Genomic DNA, 10,969 nt, shown 5'->3' with positions numbered 1-10,969 from the left:
TCCCGTCGCACCAGGAAGGGGAGGAGGTGCAGCGTTCACTCTATCGCCGGTTGCGCTGTTCTCTTTCACCCAGCGCCTGTGCGGGAGGGCCACCGACCCCTTCTTCCTCGCTACCGTACATAGTGTGGGCAGATCCAGCCTCCCGCTGCACGCCTTGCCACATCCCGATGACCCTAAGGTATAAGTTTCTTTGAAACCGTCGTTGCTCTAGCTGCATGTGGCTTTTTTGATCTGTAGTCGAATCTAGGTCTTGGTTCAAAGAGGAAAGAATGGTGCGGTGGGGTGGAGCATGAATCTAGTACGTGGTTCAATGAGGAAAGGAAGGACGGAAAGTGGTATAGACTGGCTATCCAGCCGCTTTGTTGGTCGAAAAGGGAAAAGGGGGTATTCCAGTACACACATCTGTAACGGAAAGAAACTGGGGGGTCGGGTAGTTTGTGCAGTACTAGATTTGTTGCCCTCCCATAGGAAAAAGGTTCAAAGAGAAGAAATGTGGGAGCAACGCAGATATGCTGTTGTTGTGCCCACTCTCCCCTAGAATCGTTTATAATTTTTGTTAATCTAATGCCACTAGTAAAATTAAGCAATGCCACTCTCGGAATTAATTAACTGCAATACTTGTTAGGGATTAGCGGGATTACCATTTTGTGGTCGCGTGTTTCATCCTCCTTTATTGGCCAGTAATTGATTTCTTTTTTGCCTCTGTTAAAACAAATCAGTCGCATTGTTTTAGGAATGGTACTATCCTGCTTTGTAGTTCTTTCTACATGTTTAACCAAGGTATTGTTAAGATAATGTCTTTGTTAAAATGAATCTGTCGCTTTGTTTTAGGAATGGTACTTTTTTGCTTTGTCGTTCTTTATAAATGTTGAAACAAGGCATTGTTAAGATAATGCCTCAGTCAATATGAATGAATCACACTGATGGAGAATTTCTACTCTCCTGCTTTGTTTCCCATTAAGATAAGGTAGATCAGTAGATACTTTTCTTCTGGGAGTACAAGTCATCAACCGTTATTTCTCATAATTGTTTCCCTTATACCTTTTGTTGCTTACAGGGATATCAAAATTGAAGCTCGGTTTTATTCCGACTTTGATTTTAGTTGAACTGCACAAAAGGAGCCAATGTGTCCAAGCCAAACTGCTGCATTACTGGGTCTAGTTGGTCGTTTCACTTTGCAGAAAGAAGCAGTCACTGTTTGCGCTACATTACAGAAGGAATGACCGAGAATCTTTACAGAGTATTAGTAGACGCTGGTGACGTGACTAGTCTGCAGAGAGCATCGGCAACTCAAAAAGTGCCCAAACAAGTATAAGAAGCCATGACAGGACTCCACAATCATAGGCATTACAAATTTTTGAATGGGAAAATCTTGTCAAAGTTTAATTGTTGATGTTAGCAAGAAGACATGCATTTGATATTTTTGAGTGGGACGCCCTTTGCTGTGAGCAGCGTTGATCGTTTTTTCCTATTCCTGTGTTCAGTTTAGAAGTAGACAGTTACTTTGCTGAGATATTCCTTTGTTAAGAGTTTGCTCTGAATATTGTCTATGTAATGCTAGGCCTTGTGCAATATATATTGGAGTTGGAAAACCTTGTCAAAATTTGGTCATTGATATTTTTGAGTGGGACACCCTTTGCTGTGAGCAACGTCGATCGATTTTGCGTATGCCTATGTTCAGTTTTAGAAGTAAATAGTTACTCTGCTGAGATATTCCTGTGTTAAGAGTTTGTTCTGAATTGTCTATGCAATGCCAGGCCTTGTGTTTGATTGCAAAGTTGAGCTTGGAATGTTGTGGCATGCGACATCACGAGCTGTTCACCGTGCCTCCTCAGAATAAAGCTTCGTATTGTTTTGCATGTCGATCTAATGACAGTGATCATCCTCTTCTGTTGTTTCTATGCTTAAGAAGTTCATCGTCTTATGTTTCATTCATAGCCTATACGACAAGTCGGGTAGGTTAGACGTGAAACCATATGATCTTCCGACCAACTCATCATCTTAGGCCGTGATTGGATCGTTGTTTTCCAACCAAAACCGCTTGTAAATAAAAGCAGATGGTCTCGGGCAAAGTGCTTGGTTGGTCGATTTCGACTAGTAGTGAAATATACACTGGCCTCTCAAATTACTCGTGTAACCCGCCAGTTTTACTTACAGACCTCGTGCCCTCGGTTTCATTACGCCTGTATTTTACGCATTGTTTCTGATGACGAGTAAATTACACTTGTATCCTAATACATGTCTGAAATAAACCAGAGCTCCCAAGCGCGGCCTAACCGTTTCATGCCTTCTCAGTCTCTCGAAGGTACTCATAGGTGTCCGATGATCCTGGCTTCCTGAAAGAGCTGCGGGCGCTGTATCAGACCATCCATAAGGGCCCGCGAGGCCCTCTCCGTCGTCCTTCGAGTTGTTGCGCTCGCCGTCGCGCCTAGCATTGTTAACATGGTCAACGAATATGAGGATTCAGGAGATGACTTTATTTTGATTGGATGATAGTAGGGGCCCAGTAGGGCCATTGCTGTACGTACGCAAGTGCCTCCTTATTATGTACAACTATATTTTTTTTGCTTCCTCCTGGTTTCCTAACATCACGGTCCCACACCATTGTCAAACTATGTAGTCAATATAAACGAGAGAATTGCACGAGGTGCGGCCGACAGCTGGGACCAAGCAACTTGGGCACTATTTGTGTTTTTGAGGCGTGAGCACTACAAAGTTTTCTTGGCGATGTTTTCGTTGTTGTTCAGAGAAGAGCAGGGTATTAACTGGGCGAGCTATGGCCCGTCTAGCCCAGGCCAGATATCTAGCCTAGATATTAATATTTTCAAGATGGAAATGGCTAGCCAAGCTATACGTTTGTTTGAGGAATACCGAGGCAAGGTCAACTTGTTATTCTCCGCCCCGCTGGGCTGCAAATTTTATGCATTAGGCTTCACAGGAAAATGGGCTTTAAAAAATAATAAATGGGATGTAATTATGAAAAATGGGCAGTAACTATAAAAAAATGCACCAAACATGAAATTAGTTTATAAAATATTATTTATGGATTTTGAAAATTTTAATTTTTAATTGTTGCCCATGCAATGTTTTGTTGGATTTTTATGTAATACAAATTATATTTAATCTGACTAGAAATTTCAGGATACAAATATTTCAGATCCCATCAAAATGTGGGGAATTTTATTGAATTCTGTCTTGAATGGTTGGTTGAAATTATTAATCGTTGTCCTAGCGAGAAAATGGGTTGTACTTTTAACAAAGTGTAAATGGGCTGTAGTAAATTCCATTAGAATTCAAAAATGAGCTGTACATTCTTACAAATCGCAAATGGGCTATAAGTTCTCTGCCACACACTTGTGGGCCTACTAAGTTGACACGTCCCCTAAAAAAAGGTTGACGCGTATGCAAGGCTTTGTCAACTTATTATAGTCAACACACGGTTCTAGAAGCAGTGGTCATTGGATGTCTATCCAATGGATGTCGTGCTTCTTCTTCAATCTCGGATATACTAGCTTCGGCCGCCCAAAAATGATTCCTCCCCCTGACATCTGGGGCGCACCATTTCTGAGGCTGACCTGTGGGCCTAATAAGTTGACGCGTACCAAGGGCTTTGTCAACTTATTCAATATAAATGATTCTAGCTGCAGTGACCGTACGATGTCCATCCAACGGCCGTAGTGCTTCTTCAACCTCTTGTCTTCTTGCTCCGGCCGCCCAAAGCAGCGCCGGTCGTGTCGTGTTTTCCTGCCTCTCGTGGTCGGCTGTGATGCCGCAGAGGCCTCACCGCCCCCTACTACTCCCACCACTATCCTGGGGCATCCGTCTACTCACCCACACCCCTGTTATTCTGCGGCGACAGCAACCTCACGCAGCAGCCAAACCAGTGAACCCTCGTACTCCTCTCCGCATGGGCATCCACTGCCGCGTCTTCCCCGGCTCTGCGTCTTCCCCTTCCTAGGCCTCGCCGTCGTCAACCGCCTTGGTGCTCTTGGCGTGGCATGGTCAATGTGGTCAATGACCGACTTCCATTAGAAGAGTATTGTACGTGGAGAGGCTGACAGCTGGGTCCACAGCCACAACCCAGTTTTTTTGTAATTTGCCAAGTAAGTCGCTTTGTCAGGCCTGTTGGGTTGCAAATCTTTCAAGACGAGGAGAGCTTCATTCGGCTGGCCGAGAAAATGGACTATCAGTAATGAGAAATGGGTTGTACATTTTTAAAACACATCAAACCGGCAATTAGTTTCAAATTTCTTTTTTTTCATTTCTAGATTTTAAATTGCATTGATTTTTATGCGTGGACAATTTGTTGGATTTTATATTGATATACATTTATTTTTAAAATCAGTTTGAATGTGACTCAAAATTTCGGGAATAAAAATAGTTTGGACCGCACCGAAATATGCAAAATTTCGTATAATTTTTTAACCATGGCCACAATATGGGCTGTAATGCTAACAAAAAGAATATGGGCTCCAAAAAACCCTTAAGAATTAGCAAATGGGTTGTAAATTATTAGAAATAATGGCAGATGGGTTGTATGCTGTTTTCCACAGATTTGAGGCTTTCCTAAAAAAGGTTGATGCACAAGCAGTTACTGTTGGATTTCCATCCAATGGCCGTCGTGCTTCTTCAATCTCTGCTCTTCCTGCTCGAGCCGCTCAAATAAGCGCCGGTGGGACTCCCTGCTCCCTCCTCCCCGCGGCCGGCTGTGCTGCCGCGTAGGCCTCACCGCCCCACCGTACTCCCATCGCTGTCCTAGCCATCCCTCTACTCACCCACACCTGTTGTTATTCTCCGGCGAGGGCAGACGAACCAGTAAACCCTTGTACAGTCGTACTCCCCTCCGCCTGGGAAACAACTGCCGAGTCTTCCCTGCGTCCGTCTCGTTCCCTTCCTAGGCCTCGCCGTCGTCCACCGCCTTGGTGCTCTCAGCACGGCCTGGTCAACGTGGTCAACCACTGACATGCATCTGAAGTGGACTGTAAGTGGAGAGGCTGACAGCTGGGTCCACGGCCGCAGCAAGGAAGTGCCTCCTTATTACATGGAAAATAATGATACCTCCACCTGACAGCAGGGACCCACCGGACGGGCCATCGTATTTTGCGAAAAAACGTTTCCCCCCTGACTGTTGGGACCCACTAGCTACATCTTCTTACGCAAGGAAGTGCGTCCGGGGAAAAAAACGATTCGCCCCCCTAACTGCTGGGACCCACCAGCTACATCTTTGCACGCAAGGAAGTGCGTCCAAAAAAAACGATTCGCCCCCCTGACTGCTGGCACCCACCAGCTACATCTTCGCAGGCATGGAAGTGCCTCACAGTCGGGACCCACCTGGTCGAAGCGTACGTAGCGTTGTCATTCTGCTCGTGAACGTGTACGTACATACTAGTGGATGTAGAGGCGCGCACATGTCGTAGTAGAGGCGCGCACGTATCATAGTAGAGACGCACATGTAGCATGTACATGTACGTAGAACGGCCAGTGCGCAAGAAAGAAAATACGTCCACGTATGTGTACATACGGGCGGGGTCTCGAACGCCAACTCACGCATATATACGTACGGCCAGGGCTCGTGTACATGGCTGGGTCGGAACGGAGAAACAGCGTCGTCGTCGTGTTCATGGGGAGCCAACCGGCTGGGTCGGAACAGAATGCGTCGTCATGTTCATCCGGAGGGCTTGGATGGAACAGGCGATGGAAACGAGGCCTGGCGTACCGCAGAACGGAGGAAACGGCCTTGTGTTCAACTGACCACGTTCGAAACGGGATCATGTTCATCGGGAGGGGTCCGGCGTACCACAAAATGGAGGAAACGGACCTCCTACGGTCGAAACGGGGGTCCTGTTGATCGAGAGGGGTGTGGCGTACCGCAAAACGGATGAAACGGACTTGTGTTGGAGCGCTATGGTCGAAACGGGGGTCCTGTTCATCGGGAGGGGTGTGGCGTACCGCAAAACGGGACTCCATGGGATACTGTTCATCTCCACCGTCGACCTCCTACAGCCTCCATGGCCTACTGTTCATCCACCGTCGACCTCCTCCAGCCTCCACCTGCGACTGTTCATCCACGGGCTCCTGTTCATCCCGCCTCCACCGTGCGCTACTCCACCGGCTACTGTTCAACCACCCCTCTCCACGGGCTCCTGTTCAACCACCCCTCCATGGGCTACTGTTCATCCACCCCTCCACCGTCTACTGTTCATCCAGCCCTCCATGGGGTCCTGTTCATCCAGCCCCAACCGGCTCAATCGATTGGGGTCCTGTTCATCCAGAGGCAACGCTAGGGTCCTGTTCATCCACTCCCACCGCTCACTGTTCATCCAATCCCCCCCGCAATGCTCACTGTTCATCCAGAGAGGCAGCATCGATCGGCTTCAGTTAGAAGCAGTAGCGAAGGAATCGATCGCTCCGGTTCAGTTAACAGCCATCGATCGATTGCTCGGGTTCAGTAACGCGTAGCCTATAGTGCAATCGCTCGGGTTTAGTTAGAGCCCAACACCTCGCTCGGGTTCAGTAGAGCCAACGCCTCGCACACATGCGCGTACGTGTACGAGAGAAATGCGCATTGCTTGGCCCCCCACCACCCACCGTAACCGGGAACTCCCTAAAATTTTCCTCGCCCTCGCTTCTACCACGATTTTTTCCGTCATGGACGGCCGAAAGAATGTCATGCAGCTGCGTCTCCGGCCCGCCCAGGACAAAAAGCCCATTTTCTGTCATGATTTTTTGTCATAGAAGTAGGAGCCCACCACATCTATGGTGATACCGGGTTTTGTCACAATTATCGTCATAGAAGTGTCATATGTATGACAGAAAAAAATTCGTTCGTCCCAAAATGTCACGGATATGTCTGTTTTTTGTAGTGATGATGTGGTAAAAAAATTGTCCCATTTGGGGCAGATTTGGGTATAAGCTTCTCAGAAACGAGAGCTTCTCATAACAAGTCTCATGGTTCCGATAGGGAATGTGTCACCTTTCTGGATGAAACCATATTCGTTGCCTCTTCTTGCTTTCAGTTTTTTTTTCTAGTGTCAACATAGAACAACAAGAGTGTCGTTTTAAATTTTGGAATTTTTTTGGGGTTCGGTTGGACATTTTTATACATTAACTGAGTTTTCTAGGAATTTTATGTGCATAAATGAAATTTGAACTACATGCACATGCTCCGGTGTAGAAAATGGGTTGGAAAATCAAATATTTGTCCTTAGGTGCATGCTGCGGTCCCATGCAAGAAATGGAAATGAATTTCAAACACCTCGGCACTGTCGCTCGGCTGCAAACATTGAGATACATGATTTTTAAATTCTAGTAAATTCAAATCTCATCTAAAATTCATGAAACTTGGCATGCTATCATGGAATGGCATCAACAAGCCGTGGTAGAAAATTTTCCCATTTGGGGTAGATCTGGGTACAAGCTTCTCACAAACTAGAGTTTCTCACATGAAGCCTGATGGTTTCGGGAGGGAATGTATGATCTTCGTGCATGAAACAATATTCGTTGTCTCTTCTTGATTTCAAATTTTTTTTCTAGTGGCAAGATAGATAGACAGGAGTGTCATGTTAAAATTTGGAATTTTTCCGGGTTCGTTTGGAAAATTTTATACATTAACTGAGTTTTCTAGGCATTTAATGTGCAAAATTCGAATTTGAAATACAGGCACATGCTCCAGTGCAGAAAAATGGGTTGGAAAATCAAATGTGTGTCCTAGGGTGTATGATCAGGTCCCATACAAGAAATGAGAATGAATTTCAAACACCTCGGCGACGTTGCTTGCCGACAAACTTTGAGATACTTGGTTAGTAAATTCTAGTAAATCCAAAACTCGTCTGAAATTCATGAAACTTGGCGTGCTATCATGGAATGGCACCAACATGCTGTGGTAAAAAATTCGTCCCATTCAGGGCAGGATTTGTTATACGCTCCTCACTAACCAGAGTTTCTCACAAGAAGCATTGCGGTTTCGGTAGGGAAGGTGTGTCACCTTTCCGGACGAAACAACATTCATTTCCTCTTCTCGCCTTGATTTTTTTTCTAGATCCAACATAGAACAACATGACTGTTATGTTAAAATTTGGAATTATTCAGGGTTCGTTTGGTCATTTTTATACATTAAATGAGTTTTCTAGGCATTTTATGTGCATAATTCAAATTTGAACTACATGCACATGCTCTGGTTTAGCAAATTGGGTTGAAAAATCATATGTGTGTCCATGGTTCCATGCTTAGGTCCCATGCAAGAAATGGGAATGAACTTCAAACACCTTGGCATCGTGGCTCGGCCAATAACATTAATATACTTGGTTTCAAAATTCTAGTAAGTCCAAAACTTGTTTTAAATTCATGAAACTTGGCATGCTATCATGGAATGGCACCAACATTCTTTGGTATTTTTCGTGTCCTATTCGATAGAAGGCGCACGAATTAGAAGCCAACAAAGGCATTTTGAAATAAATAGTTGCCTCGTTATATCTCAAACATTTGTATAATTTAAACCATGGGCATTCTTCTAACCATTCACGTGACGCCACACGTCAAATTTTTAATGGCTAGGAGGTGCCATGCGGATAGCAGCTTGAGTAGACGGGAGACGTGCAAGCGAAGTCCGCTGCGCAGGCTGGCCGGGAGGTGTGCAAGTAGTTCTACGATGTGTAGGATCATCGGGAAGCATGCGAGCTGTACGCTGCAAAGGCTCACTGGAAGCGAGCCCTTTGACTTCCATGGCCGCCCGCCTCGTTCCCAACCTCTCCATTAATGGCACCCGAGCCACTGCTTAATATGGGTGGCCTCACTCTTCAACTCCCATTCCCCTCCCACAGATCAACACCAACGCCATGGCACAGAAGGATCATCTGCCACTAGTCTTCCTGTTTGGTGAAGTAGACTCTGAACCGGAGGAGATAGAAAATAAGGAGTAATGGAGCCTCATCGACATGGCACTAAACGAGTTGGCCGCGGCGGATGCTGCCTCCGCGCCCGTCCAAACTCCCATCCTCGAGCCCGCGCCAGCGACCATCCCTGTAGCAATGACGGGGTGGTCGCCAAACACTATCACAACACTAGAAGCCTCAAGCGTCAGCGAGGTCCCAGTGGACCCACACGAGCTCGTGTACATGCCAGCACCGGCACCCCCGCCCGTGCGCGCCACTGCACCCACCGCGGCGCCGGTCCCGTGCGTTTTCCTGCACACATGATACGTCTCCAACGTATCTATAATTTTTGATTGTTCCATGCTGTAATATTATCATTCTTGGATGTTTTACAATCATTTTATAGTCATTTTATATCATTTTTTGGTACTAACCTATTGAGATAGTGTCAAGTGCCAGTTGCTGTTTTCCGCATGTTTTTTACATTGCAGGAAATCAATATCAAACGGATTCCAAACACAGTGAAACTCCTGGAGGATTTTTTTGGGCCAGAAGACATCCAGTGGGCCAAGGAAGCACCTGGGGGTGTCTCGATGTGGGCAGCACTCACCAGGGCGCGCTAGGAGGCCCAGGCGTGCCCTGGTGGGTTGTGCCCACCTTAGGTGCCCCCTTAACCACCTCCTTGCTCTATAAATACCCTAATATTCCAGAAACCCTAGGGGAGTCTACGAAAATCAATTCCAGCCGCCACAGAGTCTACAACCACCAGATCCAATCTAGACACCGTCATAGAGGGGTTCACCACTTCCATTGGTGCCTCTCCGATGATGCGTGAGTAGTTCTTTGTAGACCTACGGGTCCGTAGTTAGTAGCTAGATGGCTTCCTCTCTATCTCTCTATCTATCTCTTCATTATCAATACAATGGTCTCTTGGAAATCCATATGATGTAAGTCTTTTTGTGGTTTGTTTGTTGGGATCCAATGAACTTTGAGTTTATGATCAGATCTATGTTTTTATCCATGAAAGTTATTTGAGTCTTCTTTGATCTCTTATATGCATGATTGCTTATAGCCTCGTATTTCTTCTCCGATATTTGGGTTTTGTTTGGCCAACTTCATCTATTTATCTTCCAATGGGAAGAGGTGCTTTGTAGTGGGTTCGATCTTACGGTGCTTGATCCCAATGATAGAAGGGGAACCGACACGTATGTATCGTTGCTACTAAGGATAACAAGATGAGATATATATATATATATATCTCCGAATAGATAAACGGATCTCATCTACATCATGTCATCATTCTTATTGCATTACTCCGTTTCTCATGAACTTAATACACTAGATGCATGCTGGATAGCGGTCGATGTGTGGAGTAATAGTAGTAGATGCAGGCAGAAGTCGGTCTAGTAATCTTGGACGTGATGCCTATATAATGATCATTGCCTATATATCATCATGATTATTTGAAGTTCTATAAAATTCCCAACAGTAATTGTTTTCCCGCCGTTTGCTATTTTTCTCTAGAGAAGCCACTAGTGAAACCTACGGCCCTCGGGTCTCTTTTCATCATATTTGCCTTTGTGATCTATTTTCCTTTGAATTTATTTTCAGATATATTAAACCAAAAATACAAAAATACCTTGCTAAAATTTATTTGTTTCATGATCTATTTGTCCTATCTACCACATTTACCTCACATTATTTGCCTATCTTGAGGCGTCATAATTGAAAGGGATTGACAACCCCTTTAACACGTCGGGTTGCGAGTATTTGTTATTTGTGTGCAGGAGCTGTTTACGTGGTGTGAGGAGGTTCTCCTACTGGTTTGATAACCTTGGTCTCATCACTGAGGGAAATACCTACCATCGCTATACTGCATCATCCCTTCCTCTTTGGGGAAATATCGATGTAGTTCTAGCAGACATCAAAAGAAATTTCTAGTGCCGTTGCGGGGGACGATCTTCAACATCAACCAGGTTCCTAATAATAAATTCATATCCTCTTAATTTACATTATTTGCCATATGCCTCTCGTTTTCCTCTCCCCCACTTCACAAAAATTTCTCATTTTATACGCCCTCTTTTTCGTCCGCTGTTTTC

This window comes from Triticum dicoccoides, chromosome 6B, assembly GCF_002162155.2.
Source record: "Triticum dicoccoides isolate Atlit2015 ecotype Zavitan chromosome 6B, WEW_v2.0, whole genome shotgun sequence".
NCBI classification, from domain to species: domain Eukaryota; kingdom Viridiplantae; phylum Streptophyta; class Magnoliopsida; order Poales; family Poaceae; genus Triticum; species Triticum dicoccoides.
This window is presented reverse-complemented; position numbering follows the sequence as displayed.